Source organism: Dendropsophus ebraccatus, chromosome 10, assembly GCF_027789765.1.
Source record: "Dendropsophus ebraccatus isolate aDenEbr1 chromosome 10, aDenEbr1.pat, whole genome shotgun sequence".
Lineage (NCBI taxonomy): Eukaryota > Metazoa > Chordata > Amphibia > Anura > Hylidae > Dendropsophus > Dendropsophus ebraccatus.
In genome coordinates this window covers 61,285,829-61,307,727 of record NC_091463.1, presented here as the reverse complement: position 1 = coordinate 61,307,727, position 21,899 = coordinate 61,285,829, and positions in this window count along the sequence as shown.

Here is a 21,899-nt window from a genome sequence, read left to right as displayed (position 1 = left end):
ACGCAATGTTATCCAAAGCTTCCAGATGACAGAACTTTCTGTTACATGAAATAATCACTAGCAGGTTCAGAATAGTGGTTAAACAATGCTGTAGTTTTAAGGTCTATTGAATGCCTATATGACACAGATTCAAGCTATCTCAATGTAGTGCATGGCACCCAATCAAAAAGAAAGGTGACCGTGAAATCTATGCTGATCCTAAGTCTCTATGTCCTCATGAGACAAACCATTTAAGACGGTTCCCAATAGATTGGGGCCAATATCCTTTTGAAATCCAAAATTTTATTTTGGCTTCAAACTGCTTTCCTGAGTACAGTGCTAATGGAAAATGAATTAACTGGATTTGGCAGTAAATGCCTTTCTTGTCAGGTAAGGAGAACAACATTCCATTGCTTTTCTTTTAAGCTTTCCTTGAAGTTGTGGCAGCCATGACTGCTATTAAAGTCCCAGAGAGAGGTTACAGTCACACGTGTCACAGTCCCCTCTTGCCAGTCAGGCTTCATTGATGGCCGGAGTGTTCGGGTGTCTGGCTAGAAGGGGCCTTGGTGAGTATGACTTTAACACCAGTCGCAGCCGCCATAAATAAAGTTATTTTTAAGCCAAGAAAGCTGAAAACAACAGCATTGAAACACTGTTTTCCTGAACTGTCTGGTCCTGGGGCTGGTGTGTGAAGCTCCAAGTACCTGACAGGTTCCCTTTAGGACTAATCTGAGGCATTCTCTTAAAAGAAGAAAAAGACCACCAAGTCCATCTAGTCTACTTTTAGTGTTTCTTTTCTTTTTATCTTACAATACATATATGTTTACCACAGGCAGGTTTACATTTATTTACTTTAGATTTACTAACTATCATTTCTGGTGGCTCGATATGCTGTTAAAATTAGAGATGAGCGAACTTTTCAAAAGTTTGTTCCGATAGGACTTTCTGATTTTTTCGGAAAGTTCGGTCCGACTGAATTTCGGATTTCTTCGGATTTCATAGTTTAAAGCATCTATATGATACGGGGGTAGTGTATTTGGTTGAATTTAGGGCTCTACATGTCAGTAACATCATTATCTTTTCAATATCTAAAAGTCAATTTTTATTTTTAGACTTCAATATTTAATATTACAGGGTCTATGCAGGAAACTCACCATTACAGGGTCTATGCAGGAAATTCACCATTACAGGGTCTATGCAGGAAAAAGGTCACAAAAGCAGTGAAGGCGCAGCAGTAGTCATTGGAGGCCAGTAGAGGTCCAGCAATAGTCATTTGAGGCCAGTACAGGAGCATCAGTAGTCAACATGGAGGCCAGGCAGGAGCAGCAGTAGCCAACATGGAGGCCAGGCAGGAGCAGCAGTAGCCAACATGGAGGCCAGGCAGGAGCAACAGTAGTCAACACACACTTTTTTTAAGCTACAATGCTATACACCTGAACCAGGTATTTTAGTCTCTCAGTATAAGACGGATGTGATATACACACTTTTAATCAGAAGGGTCCAAGTATAGAAATTGGGTATATAGCACTTTTTTTAAGATACAATGCTATACACCTGAAACAGGTATTTTTGTCTCTCAGGATAAGACAGATGTGATATACACACTATCAGAAGTATAGGACTTGTATATGTGTACAGCACGTTTTGGTTCCGTGCACCCTTTTCTGTCCAATGCCTAATCTATCTTTCGCCCTATCCTTATATACTCCTTATCCCCAAGTGCACTATTTTATTTTTTCCTCTTCCAATGTGCTGTATTTTTGTAATCTACTGCCAGACAGTTGTGTTTACAAACTCTTTTTCATTGTGTAACTTTTGAGTCCAAGAAAGAATCATTCTGCATTAACTGCCTTCATTTAGTTATAGAGTCACTAGGGCTTCATAAAAATGCATAGTTCCCGATTCCTCCGCTATATCCCCCCCCCCCCCCCCTTCTCTCTGTTTGGCTACTCTATTTACTACTACTATTTAATTTAATTCTAATTATTTATAAGTGAAAACCATTTTAAGATCTCAGGTTGGTGGTCAGTGTATTGTATGCAATGAATATATTATAGACTCACACCAACATATAAGACTTAGAAGGGAATAAAAAGGTTCCATTATACCTGATAGTGTTAAGTGCTAAACCTTCGTAGAGCCCTTTCCTTTGTGTACCTACTGTGTGAACAAAGCATCTAGTAATTAAGAACATGTTTTCAATTCCTCATTCTGTATATAACTATCAAGGACGATTCTACCCCTACCAGCAATAAAATCCTCTAAATCTTGGTGAGCTGTTTTTTCTTCTCTGTTTCTCTTTATCTAAACCGTCTCCCTTGTTCCCCACAGCTACCAACGCCTTAAATTGCTATGCCATGTCTGCCGTATTTTTCATTCCAAGCACTACAACACTGCTTGTAGTGTCTATTGCAGGTGCCCCAATTATACTGCATTTCAACCCATAGGGGTCCCCTAGCATGGTGTAATGATGGACTACTTCACCTTCAGCATGGACTTGGCTATAATTGGCACAGCGTTGTTTCTTACCTCTGCAGGACAGCGCAGCCACAAGACTTGCTTATAGCGAAAAAGTTTGGATGACTGATGGAGATCATAGCAAGAGCAGAGCTAGGATTAAATCCCCCATATGTTAGTTAAGGGAAAGAGGGAATAGGATTTGTAATCCTACATAAAAGCCGTGTTGTTGAATGACTTAAATAGATCACCTTGCAGAGCAACGCCATCAAACACAGCCCCAACACTTTCATTACAGAGACATTTAAAAATTAAAATCTACTCCTTCTACTTTGCTGTTGACAGATATTTCATTGCCTCTCGCTGGAAATGCTGAACTCTGCCATGAAAATGGAAATATTTTCAGAAAATGTACTTTTGTCTTTATTTTCCTTGGCTTGATGTTACTGTGTGGATGCAGCCATTAGGCATCAGCCTCAAATTCATGAGGGAAAAAAACATTAAACGTTTATGAAAACATATAAATTCTACCAACAAAATATGCTCAAGCATACAAGCTCATACTGCAGTTTTAAGGTGTCCCCGTCCTATAGCGCATCCACTAGATATATCACCATCTCCTTCCCAACACAAATAAATATAATTGTTAAATAAATAAAGGCCTTGCTACCTCTAGATTTTATTTGTTTACTGTGGGAGAGCCCCTGGGCACAGCGGCATAGAAGACGAAAATTTATTTCCTAAGGATTGTTTGCTTTTTATTTAACTGTGAAATATTGTAAAGGTAACAGTAATAGTTCTGTGCTAATACATGTATACAAGTAAAGAACTCGTGTGATTTGTCAATTATTTACCTCTGCAGCCAAAAAAATTCTTGATCAGATCATCATTTATCATAAAGATCTTAGAAGGGTAATCTGGTTGTATGTAAATAAATGAACACCTTGGAATACTATTTAAAGTACATATAAAATTAGCAGGGTAGTCTCGAAAAGTCATTTGGTTAATAGGCAGCTTGTGAACCCAAATGGCAAAGAGGAAGGACCCTTCAAAAAAAATAGAGAGACACTCCAAAACGTAAATGAGAGAGTGCATAGCCCTACCCTCAAAAAATAATCTACCAACCTTGTCATCACACACATAATATAACATACATTTAAAATAAAAAATAAAAATAGAAAATAGCCCTATACATTGATTCCAGGTGCATGATACAGTCTGTTAACAACATATACTTACAGTAACATGTTCAATCAAAAGCATATAACCTGTGCGCCAAAGAGAAAGTACAGTTACATTTCTTGTTACCAATAGACATGTGCCCTAATCTTCCCCACATGGATCACCTTTGAAACAACTTGTTTCCTTATGGGTCCTGCTAAAAACACTCGACTACAAAGTCTATATAGTAGACATGGACTACAAACTTACACTTGGCATTTGCATATGTTTGGAAGCTGAATGTACCATTTCGCTTCTGCAAAATTTTTGTTATACTACCCGGTTGACACCGACATGTACATCACAGTGATAAGGTCCATGAAAAAAAAAAAAAAACACGCTGCTTGGTTCTCACGATCTGTACCGGTTTCTTTATGTGCATTTTGGCCCATTCTAAGCACTGGAGGTGGCCCCCCAGTGCCTTTAGTGTACTGATGTCCCCTCCCTTAGTAACACAGCCAGCCTTAATTCTGATGAAGGCATGTCAGCGAGGGGAGGGGATATGGATACACGATAGGCGTTGGGCCTACCTCCAATGCATAGAGCAGGCCAAAGTGCACATAAAGATATCGGAGCACACCACGGGAACTGGGTGATGTTTTTTTAAAAAATAGGTAGTATAACAAAAAATTTGAGTAATCGAGGTGGTACATTCAGTTTAAGATATTAAAATATTAAGATGACATTGGTCGTTTCTTCACCATTATGATGGAATGCTGCAGGTCTTTATTTCCCTGGCTCTCTCTTTATTACAGCCACATGATCAGCATCCAATTCATTGTGTGACATTACTCCTTTGGGACCTTAAAGAGGAAGCGCTTCATATTTCCAGTCTTTGTGGTGAGATTCTATTCTCTTGTTTAAATTTCTTTTATTCCTCTTTTTGACCAAACTTGCCTGACTTGGCTTGACTAGCCTGACCTTTTGACCCTGCTTACGATACCATTTTTGACCCTGACGTTTACCTGCCTATTGCCAGCAGATCTATTCTGTTTTGTTTGCTTTTTTTTTGCTGAATTGCTTGGTTCAATCTCATTATGGCCCTCTGGCATTATTCTCTGCTTTGTTGTCAGTTCTCGAGTCTGATTAGGTTTTACTACTTAGGCCCCCTTCACAAGTCAGTATACTTTGACCAGATTTCTTATCAGGAAATTCGGACAGACTTTCTGACCCATAGGGTACTATTACACGGAACGATAATCGCAGAATCAGCCCGATTCGGCCGATTCTCGCTCCATGTAATAAATACAACGATCAGCCGATGACAACGATCATCGGCTGATCGTTGATATAGGTTTGGACCTATTTTCATCAGGCGCCAACCGCGCACTATCCACATTCCAGGGCTGCTGCTGCGGTCTTTTTCTCCCCGGGTCCTGCGCGCTCTAGCTTCAGAGTGGCCTGTCAGCTGACAGGTCGCCCGGCCAATCACAGGCCGCGGCGGTCCCGGCCTTTGACTGGCTAAGCGGCCTGTCAGCTGACAGGCCACTCTGAAGTTAGAGCGTGCGGGACCCGTGGAGAAGAAGACCGCAGCAGCAGCCCTGGAACGTGGATAGGTAATGTATGTAGGTTAAACAAGGGCTGCAAGGACATCAGTAACGATGTCCCTGCAGCCCTTGTTTAACGATTGTCGGGACCTGTAATAGGTCCAGTAAACGAGCGACGATCTAGCAGATCGCTGCTCCTTTACAGGTATTATCGGGCCCCCATCGGCCTGTGTAATACCACCCATAGAGTTGCATTGGGCACAGACACCTTTCAGGATTTTTCCTGAAGGGTTTCCAATTTGGAAAATAGATCAGGAAATTATAGGCCTCCCTCACACGTCAGGAAAATCTGTCCGAATTTGTAATTAGGAAATACAGACAAATTTCCTGACTCATAGGGTTGTATTGGGCATGGACACCCTTCAGGATTTCCTGATTGTATCGATTGTAAAGTTAACAGTCGATTCTACATTTATGATGATCAATGGTAATGATTCGGGAGTTGTTGCATTTGGGTAAGCCCCTTCTGTTATTCTTTCCAGATGTATGTGAAAGGAAACATTTTTTACAGAAGCTTTGGAGACACATGGAGACTTCTTTTGTAAAAACTAAATTAAAACCTGTATGAGGAATATTCAAGAGATTGCGAATTGATTTTCGTAGAAAGGACATTCAAATCACAATTAAAGTAGCAATTAAAACAATTGCTACTGATTCACTTGACCATAGACATTTTCAAGAGCTTTTCAAAACGCTCCAGAATTGTTATTTCATGAGGAATACAAGTATCTACAGATACAGATGTGTCAGGAGAGCCAACAGATCCTCTTCAAAAAGCTGTTCACCTCAGCTCAGTTCTCACCAATACTTGCCTGTCTAGTCAGCATATATGATGGAAAATTCTCTGGTGTGTGCATCACCACTAATATACTAATAGGATGTCATAAGTTAAACGTATGTCAAAGGAGTGTCCTTTTGGCTGCTATGCATGTTGACATATTAACTATGAACTTTCTATATAACTAGATGTAAAACCCATAAATCGCCCTTGATATACCTTAATAAACAACTTGATAAAGTTGTTTCCTGGGATTTGATTATGGGAGGCCTACAGTTGGGCTTGGGTGAGTTCTACAGCTTCTTCATTTCAAGGCACACCTCCATACATTGTACTTATTGGTACGGGTGACATGAGTTGGGTCACCAGCAATCTCATGATCTAAGCATATGCCATCAATAATAAAGTCCCACAACGAACCTTAAGGGCATAGACAGACATATGCAAATATCTAAATATATAGTCTCAAAAGGTCTTTTAAAACATAAAGCACAAGGCTTGTTTCACATTGCAGTATTTAGCTCTATATTTTGCATCACTATTTGTAGGCCAAAACCAGAAGTGGGTCCAAAACATGGAAAAGATTTAATGCTTTCAATGTTTTTTTACTGTCCCATAGGTCCCATGACTGGTTTTGGGTTGCAAAATACTGAGCCATATACTGCCATATTCTACGGTGAAGGAAGTGGCACACAAGGCACTATATATTAGAAAGTTCTCACTATATAATGACTAAGTAGAGGTGAGTGGACCGAACCTGCGGAATCAAGCTTCGTTCTAAACTTTAAAAAAATTGGTTCGGTACCAAACCAAACTTTTAGAAATGTTTTTAAAGATGGCGGCCAAACATTGTACATTACATGACATTACATCAAAAGTGCAGGTGCAAGGGAGTATCCATAATGCAAGCAACTCCCCTGCAACATCACACTTTCTCCTTCAGCCCAAACACAGGAGCATGCCGTCAGTCCACCATTTAGTTCCTGATCAGTAAACGGAGCACACACACACATATTAAAGGGGTTGTTGATCATGGGGCTGTCTTATTACACCAAACGATTATTGGACGATAATGATTTCATGTAATGGGGCCTTTAGTGTGATTTCAGAGTAATGGATCTGGTATCTTGAGTGTTAAGGTCTGAATGTCTGGCTGGGGCTACATGTGGATTACCAGTAACCCCCATATCTGGCTGCTTTGTTCCACAGCTTTGCCCCTCATTCAACTAAATAGGGCCACGAACCTGCAGTTGCAAAATGTCCAGCTTGGGTGGACTTTTTTCTACTGCAATGTTGTGGTCACATGTTGTAATGCAACCTCTTTCACTTCAAAAAGAGATAGAGTTGCGTGAATGGTCATCAATGTACAGTATAGCCCTAGCCTCAAATGATTTAATATATGACTCTGTCTAGTTCAAATAGTAAACTTTGCATAGACCTGTCCAAGTATGATTCCTGTTTATCCCATGTTCTTGTCATGACTATGTTGTCTTTGTCTTGTTCCAGGTCCATAAGAAAGGGGGCATTGAACCCTTAAAGAGGTGCTGTTGCAAAATGTTTTTGTAATATACACTTTCTATTTTTTTTTTATTTTTTTTACATTTCCTAGTGTAAATCAATGCTTAACATGTGTCTACTAGGTGTCTCCTTTCCTGTCAAAACTGCAGTCCATGCTTTTCTCCTAATCTTTTCTTAGTTCAAAAAAGAAACATAAAACAGGAAGTCCTTTGCGCGCTTACAGACATGGCTTGGTATTGATTGACAGCCATTCCTGAGCGCGCACAAGGCGGGACAAGTCTGCGCATACGCATTCTATAGCAGAGAATTCTGGAGATGCTTGGTCATATGGTCAGCTCTCGTGTCACACAGCACCAAAACCTCTATAACCACACAATCAGGGCCGATTCAAGGGTTTCTGCCGCCTGAGGCAAACCTCAGGCAGCCGCCCCGAGTGATAGCCGGCATCCCCCCAGACCACCCCCCCCCGCCACCGCCGCCGCAGCAGCAGCCATCTACTCACCTGTCCCACACCGCAGCCGGCCCGCGATCTCTGCTGTCTCCCCATCCCATCAGGTCCCGCGATGTCACCCTGCAGCTGTCACGGACCTCCAGGCTGTGGTGAGTGAGTGGGGTCGGTGGGGGCGCGCTGGGGTGATCGGGTCGCGCGGGACCGCCCCGCGCGACCCGATCACCCCAGCGCGTCCCCCACCGACCCCAGGCACTCACCACAGCCTGGAGGTCCGTGACAGCTGCAGGGTGACATCGCAGGACCTGACGGGATGTGGAGAGCGCGGGCGACGGGACAGGTGAGCGGCCGCTGTCATTTTTGTTAAGTGATACTTAACAAAAATGACAGCAGGGGGGACATAATGCCGCCCCCAGCCGGACCGCAAATTCTGCCGCCTGAGGCGGAAGGCTCATTCCGCCTCATGGCAGAAGCGGGCCTGCACACAATAACAGTATACAGACTGAATTTTTCATAGCAAAGAACATCTTCTCCCGGAAAGCTGCATAGTTAGTATAAATTAATAATGTAGCCTTCGTTAATTGCCCCTATTTCAAATATAACCTGCTTCATATGCATGTGCTGCCTTTCCCAGCACAGCTGCCACTGGATGATCCTTTTCCACTTCATTCATCCCACACAGTACCTGCCCACCCCACTTCCACTGGTCTGGCACCCACCAGTTCTCCGGCTGCTGCGGGTGCCCCTTCTGGGGATACTGCAGGCAGCCACTTAGATTAGTTGTGCACCCAGCCATTGGGGGTGGGGGCTTTTACATGTAGGTGTTTGGGGGGAGAGAAAGATTCAGTAAGAGGTTTTGGGGGTTTAAGGGTGTTTGTGGAGTCAGATGGATGTGCTGGGGGGCTAGGATGTTGGATCTATAGCCCCGGGCCACTAAAGAAAAGAAGCTCTCTGACTGGAAAGGGAAACATGATTGGCCAGCAGCAGTGCGTCTATATAAACAGACCCCTCTTCCGGCAAGAGGAGACATCACTCAAATTGAAGGCTAACCCACCAGATCAGAGTGAACAGAAAATTAATGGACACCAGAACTTTAGACTAAAAGTATAGGGGTAATGAAAAGTAAGAAGCACAGCAGACATCAGGAAACAATATACTACTGACTGCTTTATTTAGAGTAGCAATGAACAAAGTAAAACAAAAATAAATAAATTGAATAATAAATAAGGTATTTAAGTGTTTTATTTTTTTCTTATACCCCTAAAATTACATTTATTCACACAAATTTATTCATGCCATAATTCCTAACCTATCCGAATACATCCATATCTTATAAATAAAGACGTTTTATAACCTAAAATGCAAAAAAAAAAAAAAGAAAAGAAAAGAAAATTGACAATTAAGAATAAAAATGGCCTGTTCTTTAGAGGGTTAAACTCTTGATTTGAAGTTATTTAAACTCATAAATCATGCAAAGACGTTGAGCTGTAAAGATGGGCAGGCGTTCCAATTAGCTCTATAATAAATTTTAGCTACAGTCTCATTGGATGTGAGTTTGACCTTAAAATGTTTGTCTTCTTTCTGTATTTATTTTCTCTAGTGATTTCCCAATTTACAGCTAAATTAGAAAGTTAAAATTAGCAATAAAATACTTGCTTTAGCTTAATCTTTTTGTACATGAGGGACTTGAGGGATCTGAAATCATGGAGAGTGCTAGAAACTTCCTCTATCTAATTCTTTTTCAATGAAAGAATGGAATGTTGTTAAATCGTCATTAGAGGGTATAGGATCCTGGCTCCAAATGGATTTGGACTCTAGAGAAAATGAATTTAAATTGTTATTCAGTCGCTCAATTACTATTCTTATACTGACGATTGGAGTCTCTTCTTTAATAAGACTTTATAAAAATCCAACACAAACAGTATAAAAACATCATTAACACATTATTAATTAACAGAAAAGATACAAACTAACAAAGCACAAAAAGCCCAGGTTCTTTAATCTGTACTTTGCATTTACCTGGGACATCTTAAGTAGCTTTAACAGCTGTTAAAGTTGTTAAAGTGAAGAATTTTAAGGAACACTTCAAATTAATTCACTTCTGCCAAGTTCAGGGTAAAAGGGGGCGGCACATGACATAACGATCACCAATGGGAGAACCAGTCTGTTATGCATAACCCCTCGAAGCCTGTTATTTTATTTTCAGTCTGCTCTCTGCTGACATCTCTGGCCGAGACAGGAACTCTGTCTCGGTTTTCTATAAATCCCCATAGAAACCTCTCCTGCTCTGGACAGTTCCTGTCTTGGCCAGAGATGTCAGCAGAGAGCACTGTGTCAGACTGAAAATAAAACACTTACAGTAGGACATATAGTAGCTAATAAGTATGGGAAGACTTGAGATTTTTTAATAGAAGTAAATCACGAATCTATATAACTTTCTGACATCAGTTGATTTAAAAGAAAAATATTTTTGCTGGACAACCCCTTTAATACTAATAATAATAATGCTCTGGACAATTCCTGACATGTACAGAGGTAAAAGCAGAGAGCACTTTGTCAGGCTATGTTCACACTATGTAAAGAGACCGGCCGTTCCATGACCCGGCCGGGTCACGGAACGGCCGGTCTCTGCCCAGATCATCCCGGCCAGTACTTAAGTACAGGCCAGATGATTTTTCCGCCCGCAGTGTTCTGACGCGGTGCATCAGAACTTCACACAGCACACAATGAAGCAAGTGGCAAAGCCGCTCGCTTCATTGTGTGAATTGACAGGTCTTTCTACACTGCAATTCACTGAATTGCAGTTGCAGAAAACTGACATGTCAGTTATTTGCGGGTCCGCATGGGATCCAGGCCGGAGCGCATACGATGTGTATACACTCTGGCCGGGATCCCATAGCAGATAAGGCAATGTTCCATTGCTGTTGTTGCCGATGGCAACGTAGTGTGAACATAGCCTCAGACTGAAAAGACAAGATTTTTTTTTACTAGAAGTTAATTACAAATCTCTGGCACTTTCTGGCACCAGTTGAGGTGAAAGAAAAAAAAATGGTGAACAACCCCCTTTAAAGCAAATCCCGTAGCCACCTCGGTCATGCCATTATCTAGCCAGTAATTCCGAAATGTAAATGTTCCATCTAATATACTTCTTGATCAAAAAGAACTTAACCCAATAGCTATAGTTATTCCTTACTGTGTGAAGGTCTTTTGAGGTTGTGATCAAGCATTGCAGGGAATCAGCTTGATGTCTATAGACCACAGAATTTGAGGGTCAGGTTAGGATAACAGGTCATGACCTTGAATTCTCCATCATGTACAGCAGATTGCAAAATCAGCTAGCACCAGAGGGGTTAACATACGGGAGGTAGGCCTTGTAGTATGAAATGCCTGCCTTCACTCAGCTTGTGTTTGCATATCAGTCTCACACTGCCAGCCGAAGATGCATTAAAATGGAATCATTCATCCAAATCTTAATTCATCCAGTTTCTAGCGTCGTTTAATTATTTAAAGTGTTTAAAATAGTTTCTCCAATGTCCAATGCAACAGTATCTCTGCAAAGGATCAAGGTAAATGGAAAACTGAAATTGTTTTCATCTTCTTCCAATCACACTATAAAGGGCAGGGACAAGCTTTTATAATGGCATGCATATACCACACCAATACATATAATATTCTATGTCCTGTATATGTGCATGAAACATTTTATAGCATTATTACATATGTCTACAGAAAAGTGGGAATGGTGTGTTTGGCAATGTGTTCAGTAAACTAGTTGCCAAAAAAACTTGGCAGGGAGTTGCCCCACATCTATTTTCAAAACCATGGCTGGTGTTAATAATTCCCCACATCTTGCCGAGATCAGCAGTACATTTTTCTTTTTTTTTCCAATAGAAATGCTTTCATGAAAAATTGCAACTTTTGCAACAAATGTTTTAGCGTGTTTTTCTGCCTCTGAAGTCAATGGGGTAATAGTGCCAAAACACACACACACAAAAGAAAACTGCATGGATCTATAACGTATCAATATTGAAAGAAATTACAATTCCAATAGAATGTGAAACTATACCTATAGTATAGTAAAAATAATTAAATAAATAAATAAATAAAAACCTGCAGGATTTTAGTGCTCTTACTGCTGTTTTAGAGTCTTGGAGAAACCCAAGCATGTCACACAGTTATTTTCATTCACTATATTTGAGGGGGCAGTGCCAGGGGAGGATTTGTTGCCAGTGGTATATGTGCAAGTTCTTCCTTTCCCTGATCTCTTTACCCAGTTACAGCGCAGTACTCTACTACAGATAGAATGTGGGGGGAGAAGGGGTTACTAATGCACTGGGTGAGAGATAAGCAGAAATTAAGTAAACCGCAGCAGGATCACAGCAAGCCTTGGACCCTAAGTACTGGACAGACTGTGCTGGGGGTGGGAGTATTTATACAGTTTACTACTACTACAGATGGCATGAGGAGAAGGGATTACTGGTGGACTGGGCTTGCAAGGTGCAATGTTAGCAGTAAGGCAAGAAACAGCAGCACAGCAGTCAAAGGGTTACAAAAAGCCCTGCTGCTGAGAGAGGGAAGCCTTTACCCTGTGTGTATAGTGCAAATCATCTGGAGGCTTATAGCTTGCAGCTATACAGTCTAGTGGTTCTCTCTTTTCGCCACCCCCCCCCTTCCTCTCCCCTTCCTGCACAGGGCACATGGCATATCCCATCTCCTCTTCCTGTAATAAAACTTTATTTTCGGTAAATAAAGTGATTTACAAATGTGTTAGGAATCACACTGGCTATCACATGGAGGAAGGTTGACATAACATTGAACATTTAAGAGTGAATACAGCTGCTTTCTCTATACAGTACAAGTCAATGTATCACAGCTATAGGGTGGCCAGCATTATCTCAACTGTTGAACGGAAATTCCTTATTTATTTAATTTGCTTATTTATTTTGCTAACCTCGATTTTTTTTCCTTATATTGACAATAGATAGATAGATAGATAGATAGATAGATAGATAGATAGATAGATAAACTGCTTTTAACATTGCAGCCAGTGCTTTTAGCTGACAGTATAACATTTGGCCATGCCGTCATCTCATTTGCTGAACCTGTCACTGTGTATCCAGGTAGTGAGTTCTTGCTGCACATTTAGTAAAATGTCAATCTTAAGAAAAAATACAAATGTGAAATTTAGTAAACTGCAAATCTTGTCAAATCAATGGCCAAACTTGCTTATACTGTTTAAAACTCTTACCTCCTGCTAGGTATCTTCAATACATTTTATAGCGATCACACAGGTACTGTACTGTGTGGTTTGCAATGTGCCTCTATATTCTTGTCTTTTTCCTTTTTTTTTATTTTTTTATTATTATGATTTTTTTTTGTGTTACATTTCAGGTAAAATAAATTTGACAAAATCTAGTAGTGTCATGTTTTTGCCAATACCCGGCCCAAAAGAATACTGTAGATCCTGGAACCAATATAGCTAAGCCTCTAGATGTACCAGTGCTGGAGAAAGAAAATTATAAAGAAATCCCCTAAAATAAGAAGCCTGTGTTTCTTGTCTATTTGCGTTTTTTAAGATGACCCAGGCTGAGGCTTAGATATATAAATGGATGGAAGAATAAAACTAAATAAAAACAAATAAATATTATTTTTCAATATCAGAATGAAAAACAGAAATAAAAAAAATAAAAAAATATTGCTGCTATTTTCTAGTAATCTGTCCTCAAGTGGTCTAGATACATTTACAGGAAGTTGATGTACCTGTGCACCTCATCCCATATTGTTATTAAACTCTTGGTTAATTGCCTATAAGGAACATTAATATTTAGCAGTATGTATGCCATATAAAACAAAAACTGTTTAGTTAAAGAATTAATTTCATTGTTTTAATATAATATATACTTAAAGGACAACTCTGGTAAAAAGCTTTTTCCCAGTAATTGAAACACATTATAAAGTTATATAACTTTGTAATATGCTTCAATCTTCTATCTGCCCTCCTTCCCTATCTTTCCCCCCCTCAATCCTCCACCAGGAAGTGAGGTAAAGTCATTCTTACCTAATGACTGTTGACCCCAGGCTGCTGTGTGGCAGCCATTTTGTGACAATGACATCATCAAGAGGGAGACTGGTCTAAGCCCTGTTAAGCCAGCCTCTCTTTGTCAGATGGCTCAGGTTGCTCAGCTCTGATTGGTTGAGCAAGATGTAAGCCATCTAACAGTTTTACAGAGTCAGTTAGACATCACAGGAGACAAAGTGCATCATGGGAAAGCCCAAACCAGGAAGTGAAGAAAAAAATGAAGACATCAACTGGAGCTTCAGTTCTTTTTTTTTTTTTTTTAATCAGCGCTGGAGTTGTCCTTTAACTCCCTAGCTACAGCCCTACTTGACTGCTTTCCTCCTCTCTACAATCTTATCTACCATGTACAATCTCTTTGCACCTCTAGGCTATGTTTTTGGGCCTTATTTCCGCCATATTTTTGGATGGACATCCTTTAGAATCATAAGTACAAGGTCCAATCACAGAGAGAGAAATTGTGTTTCTTGCCGAAGGGCACCCTTTGCTCCACAAAATCCTGTCTTTGGCTAATGCCAGGGATGGATCAAGCCAAGTACTCCTGGCTACACCCCACAGGCGTAATGTCGCAGCAAGGCTTCTCCATGACTACTATTTTTTTCTTTATCACACTGCAAAATAATTTTAGAGAACTAGGTGCTAAGTTGAAGGGAAGGACCTCCAAGGTGGTATTCTCTGGAATACTGCCTGTGCCATGCGCATCGCAGGAAAGACAGCGGGAGCTTAGGGAGTTAAATGCATGGCTCAAGTCATGGTGTAGAGGAGAAGGGTTTGGGTTTTTAGAGCACTGGGCTGACTTTTCATTGGGGTACAATCTGTTTTCCGCAGATAATTTGCACCTTAATGGAAGGGGGTCCGCTGTGCTGGGGGAGAGAATCCTAGAAGGGGTGGAGGGGTTTTTAAACTAGGGATGTGGAGGGAGGACAATGAAGTATGTAATGTAGTGGCAGATAGGTTAGAGAGGGGACAGAACAATGAGGAGGGAGGAGAAGGGTCCTGTGGGGGGAGGATAAGAGCAGTGCATAGGGAGATCCATATGTTGCGGATGAACAGTGAGGATGATTGTAGCCACAGCACAGTAATAAATCCCATTTCTTATAATGAAGCGGTTAAACTCGATGGTAATATAAAGTGTATGGTTACTAATGCCAGAAGTCTAGCCAGCAAGATGGGGGAGCTGGAGGCCTTGGTTCTGGAGGAGTCCATTGATGTGGTTGGTGTGACTGAGACATGGCTGGACTCCTCACATGACTGGGCTGTCAATATTCAGGGATTTACGTTGTTCAGAAGGGACCGGATGGGCAGAAGGGGAGGAGGAGTATGTCTGTATGTCAGAAATGATATTAAAGTGAGTGTAAAAGATGCAATAGTGGGAGATGACTGTGATGATGTGGAAGCATTATGGGTAGAACTACAGAAGGAGGTAAAGAGTGAAAAAATTATTCTTGGTGTAATCTATAGACCCCCCAACATTACTGAGGAGGTAGATGGCCAGTTGAATAGACAAATAGAGCGGGCTGCCCGGGAGGGAACAGTAGTGATAATGGGGGACCTCAACTACCCAGATATAGATTGGGGTCACGGTTCAGCTAAAACCACAAAGGGGAGGGAATTTCTTAACCTCCTGCAGGATAATTTTCTGGGCCAGTTTGTGGAGGAGCCAACTAGAAGTGATGCCTTGTTGGATCTGGTTATTTCTAACAACGCTGAGCTGGTTGGGAATGTCACTGTCCATGAACACCTGGGTAATAGTGACCACAATATAGTGACTTTTAGCTTAAAGTGTAGAAAAGAAAAACATGTTGGGAGGGCAAAAACTCTTAATTTTAAAAGGGCCAATTTTCCTGGGTTAAGGGCAGAACTTCAGGGCATAGACTGGGAGCGGCTGCTGTCACATACGGATACAGCTAATAAATGGGAAATCTTCAAATCCACATTAAATAACTGTACTGCCAAATATATTCCTATGGGTAACAAATATAAACGGTTAAAATCCAATCCCACATGGCTTACAACCGAGGTTAGAAGGGCTATAAATGAGAAAAAAGGGGCATTCAAAAAATATAAATCAGAGGGGTCAGCTGTAGCATTTAAACATTACAAAAAAGTCAACAAAACCTGTAAAAATGTAATAAAAGCAGCAAAAATTCACAATGAAAGGCAGGTAGCTATAGAAAGCAAAAGAAACCCCAAAAAATTCTTCAAATATATTAATGCAAAAAAAACAAGGTCAGAGCATATAGGACCCCTAAATAATGGCGACGGGGAATTAATAACTGGGGATCAGGAGAAAGCTGAGTTACTTAATGGGTTCTTCAGTTCTGTATATACAAAAGAGGATGGAGCTGTGGTGGGTGGGGCCAGTACTGAGGTGGGTGGGGCCAGTGCTGCTAACACATGTAATGTACTGAACTGGTTTACTATAGATATGGTCCAAGATAAATTAAACAAACTCAATGTAACCAAAGCTCCAGGGCCTGATGGATTGCACCCCAGAGTTCTTAGGGAACTCAGTTCTGTAATTTCACTACCCTTGTATGAAATATTCCGTGATTCTTTGCTTACTGGTATTGTGCCGAGGGACTGGCGTAAGGCAAATGTAATGCCGATCTTCAAAAAGGGCTCTCGAACTTCCCCAGGTAACTATAGACCCGTAAGCTTAACGTCCATTGTGGGGAAACTATTTGAGGGGCTTATAAGGGACTACATCCAGGAATATGTAGTGGCTAATAGTATTATAAGTGATAACCAGCATGGTTTTACTAAGGACAGAAGCTGTCAAACCAACCTAATATGTTTCTATGAAGAGGTAAGTAGAAGCCTGGATGGCGGCGCGGCTGTGGATATAGTGTACCTGGATTTTGCAAAAGCGTTTGACACAGTTCCTCATGGACGTCTGATGGGTAAGTTAAAGTCTATTGGTTTGGAAAATTTAATGTGTAACTGGATTGAAAACTGGCTTAATAATCGTACCCAGAGAGTGGTGGTCAATGATTCCTACTCCGAATGGTCCCCGGTAATAAGTGGTGTACCCCAAGGGTCAGTACTGGGCCCTCTTCTGTTTAACTTGTTTATTAATGATATTGAGAATGGAATTAACAGCAATGTTTCTATCTTTGCAGATGACACCAAGCTTTGTAGTACAGTACAGTCTATGGAGGATGTGCAGATGTTACAGGATGACTTAGACACACTGAGTGTTTGGGCGTCCAGTTGGCAAATGAGGTTCAATGTGGATAAATGTAAAGTTATGCACCTGGGTACTAATAACCCACATGCATCATATGTCCTGGGGGGAGTTATTCTGGGAGAGTCACTGATGGAGAAGGATCTGGGTATACTTGTAGATAATAGACTACAGAACAGTACACAATGTCAGTCAGCTGCTTCTAAGGCCAGCAGGATATTGTCATGCATTAAAACAGGCATGGACTCTCGGGACAGGGATATAATATTACCGCTATATAAAGCTTTGGTGCGGCCTCATCTGGAGTATGCCGTCCAGTTTTGGAACCCGATTCATAAAAAGGATGTTCTAGAGCTGGAGAGGGTACAAAGACGGGCAACTAAACTAATAAGGGGAATGGAGCATCTTAGTTATGAGGAGAGATTAAAAGAATTACATTTGTTTAGTCTGGAGAAGAGACGTTTAAGGGGAGATATGATTAACTTATTTAAATATATAAATGGCCCCTACAAGAGATATGGGGAAAAGATGTTCCAGGTAAAACCCCCTCAAAGGACAAGAGGGCACTGCCTCCGCCTGGAGAAAAAAAGGTTCAATCTCCGGAGGCGACAAGCCTTCTTTACCATGAGAACTGTGAATCTGTGGAACAGTCTACCACAGGATCTGGTCACAGCAAAAACAGTAGAGGGCTTCAAAACAGGGCTAGACAGGTTTCTAGACCAAAATAATATAAATGCATATGTATAGAACCTATCACCCCTCCCCCTTCCCTGTATCCATCCCCTCCTTGGTTGAACTTGATGGACATGTGTCTTTTTTCAACCGTATTAACTATGTAACTATGTAACTATGTAACTATGCAACCAGCATCCGACCATCAGTTTACCTTGTATGGAGCTTTCCCGACTGTCTACTAACAGATGATGTTGGTGGAGACAGAGATCAGGCACAATGGAAATCACCACTCAACCCCTTTGTTTTGGGAGAAATAAGTGAAAGGTAAAGAATACAGGAATGCTCAGCTATGCTGGACATTCTTGTGTATTGGGAAGACAAGGGGCTGGTCGGGAGAGATAACTAATGAGCGAACAACTGTCAGTTATTGAAGGCGTGTGGCCAATTTTAGAGTCGTAACTTAGATGATGTACATGTTGCTTTATTACTACAATGTATAACAGGAAGACTTCTTTCCTTCACATTCTAGAATATATTATGGTAAACTATAAAATGTAATATGGTAAGTAACACTTAAAGGATCTCAGGCTTATTTTAAGAGTACTCCAAAGAGTACTTATATTGGACGTTTGTACCTGAATATCGGCACCATTGTTGGAAATGTTTAATTATGAGCTATTATGCTGATATGACACAGTGCATCCTACAGCAGCTATCCGTACACATCTCGTAGATAGAGAGGTTAACAAGAGCTTGCTCAACTTCCCCATAGACCATGTTATATGGTGCATTGCATCAAACAGGAAGAAATTGCATTTCTGATCCCATTTTCTTTGCTGTTTGTGGCAGAATAAACAGTGAGTGGTTTTAATACTCTCGGTGGATTTTTAGAACTGCTGGGCTTAATGTTTTCAGACTTAATTAACTCCTTTACTACTGAAGGAATAGGAGCATTGCTGGGAATTTACAAATGCTACAAGGAAACCTGAAAACAGACCTTTCAGCAAATTCTGCCTGAGAAGCAATTTGTTTGGTCTTGGTCTGCAATTTTGTGATGAGACGTTTAGAAAATTTGGAAAATGCTTATGTTTTACATAGAATTTACAACAGTATAAACTTAAAATTAACTTAAAATTAACTAATACAGGCAATGTAAGCCTTAGAAGTGAAAACATAGATATTTTGGCAACTGATAGAAACCAAATATAAAAGGCAAATAAAGGGACATTTACATAGGCACAAGTTGTGCACTATCCATTCATTTTCTAAGGAGAAGGAGACGACGAATGTAGCAGAAATATGTAGGTGGCTCTATTCATGCACGGCCCACAGCTCCTTTCAGGTAGGACTTCTGGGTCCCTGTACTCAAGCTCTTAGGAGACTCCAGTGATCAGAACCCCAACAATCTCTTAAGCCCCTTTTACACAGGGTCATCTCCTGGAGCAAGCGAGCGCTGACCTGTCTGGTCAGCACTCGCTTACTCCTCATTCCCCGCTCACTGACAGAGCTATTAACCCCTTAAGGACAGAGTCCAAAATGGCCTTTAGGACCGGAGCAAATTTCAGGAATATGACCTGTGTCACTTTATCCATTAATAACTTTGGGATGCTTTTACCTATCTGGCTGATTCTGAGACTGTTTTCTCGTGACATGTTATACTTTATATTTATGGTAAAATTGAGTCAATACTTACAGCCTATCTTTATGAAAAAACCCCAAATAATGTGAAAAATTAAGAAAAATTGCCATTTTCTAACTTTCAAATTTTGTGCTTGTAGGGAAAATGGTTATGCCACATAAATTAGATATTAAATAGCATTAGCAACATGTCCACTTAATGTTGGCGGCATTTATTAAACTTAAGCTCAAATGTTTAAGACAATAGAAAGCTTCAAAGTTTAGCAGCGTTTTTTCAAATTTTCACAAGAATTTCAAAATCTGAATTTTCAAGGAACCAGTTCACATTTGAAGTAGATTTGAGGGGACTGTATGTTATGAAGCCCCACAAAGCACCCCATTTCAGAAACTGCACCCCCCAAATTGTTCAAATTCAATTCCAGAAAGTTTTTTTTAACCCTTTAGGTAAGTCACAAAAATAAAAGCTAAGTGTGTGAGAATTTTTTTTTTTTAGAAATTATATTGTGATTCAATATCTCTCTTAATAGAAAACCTATTTCCAGGGAAATGCACCACAATTTTTATTGCCCCATGTCTGCAGTTTATAGAAATATGTGATATGTGGCCCTATTGCGCTATTTGTCGCAACCACAATCCTCAGATGTAAAAAAGCGCCTAGTTAATTTTGAAGCCTCCTTACAATTGGCCAATTTTCAAAGTACCACTTATGATTGGCAGAGGCTCTGGGGTGCCAAAATCTAACAAACACCCTTTAGGAAACTACACCCCTCAGGGAACGTAACAAGTGGTATAGTGGGCATATGGACCCCACTGGTGACAGACACAATGTGCCGTGAAATTGAAAAATTTTATTTTTTACACTATAACATTGGTGAAACTTAGAATTTTTCATGTTCACAAGGGGTTAAAAGAAAAAATAAACCACTAATCATGTATAGCAATTTCCCCCGATTACAGGAGTACCCAACATGTGGACACAAAGTGCAAAGTCGGTGCACGGAAAGCCTCCAAAGGGAAGGAGCACAATTTGAATTTTGGAAGCTGGATTTGGCCAGAATGGAGGATGAAGAAGGAAGGAAGAAGGAACGAGGGATCTTCCTCTTCTCCCTCACCAGGCGTATGCCTCCTCAGCCGAGAACAACCTGTGGGCCACTTTTTTGTGTGCCTTCACACACACCAGATCCGCAGCGGATCTCACACTGCAGCAAAATCCGCTGCTGATCCAGTGTCAGTGCATCCTTATAAGAATACATATGACAGGAATGACGTCCCGCTCCATGTATGTAAGTTAACCCCCACTGTCCAGAAGCATACATCACCTCCTCCCCGCTCTTGCTTGCTTCGTGGCTCCCAGCATCTGCTCGTCCTGCTCAGCCAATCAGTGTGCTGCCCTGCCACAACCATTGATTGGCTGAGCGGGACGTCCTGCCGAGAACAGAGAGGGTAGCAGGAAAGAGGGGGTGGCAGGATGGAGGGGGTGGGTGGCAGGATAGAGGGGTGGATTGCAAGATGCAGGGTGGTGGCAGGATGCAGGGGGGTGGCAGTACACGGGGTGCAGAACACAGGGGGGCAGAACAAAGGGGGTAAGGAGCAGGATGCAGGGGGTGGGGTGGTGGCGGTGGACACATGGAGGAGAAGGAAGGAGAAAACAGAGGGTGCGATGGAGGCACAGGGGGGGCAGACCACAGAGGGTAAATGGCAGGACGCAGGAGGTAGGGTGGCAGGACACAAGGGGTAAGTGGCAGGACGCAGGGGGTGGGGTGGCAGGACGGAGGGTGGCAGGGCGGTGACGGCGGACGCATGGAGGAGGAAGGAGGAAGCAGAGGGCATGATGGAGGCATGGGGGGGCAGAGTAGGAGGACGCAGCCAGCCCCCAGACCCCAAAGATATCACGGGGGGACGGGGAAGAGGCGATCCGGCACAGGGGGAGGAGGAGGCAGCAAAGAGACATCAGCTAGCAGCAGGGAGCTGCTAGCTAATATCCCTGTAATGGAGGCAGCACAGGAGGGGGTGGAGAAGGAGGACACATGGGGGGTAAGCACCCGGCGCCCGGCACACTGCAGGACCGCACCGGGCTCCGGGCACAGGGCTCACCATTCCCACCATCTCCTTCTCTGCTGCTGATTCTCGGCAAGCAGAGAAGGTGATGATGGGAGTAGTAGTATAGATCGCCCGTGATTGGCCCGATGTTGGTTACCAGCCAATCATGGGCGATCAGGGGCTGGCATCCATGGGCAGGTGATGCCCGGGCACAGCTGTGATTGGTGCTGTCTCAGACAGCGGGATCGCAGCTGACTCTCATTATCTCCAGGCTCTGGACATTGATGTGAGCGGGATCGCTCTCTCTGCAGCGCTCCGGTTCACATCAGGAAGCC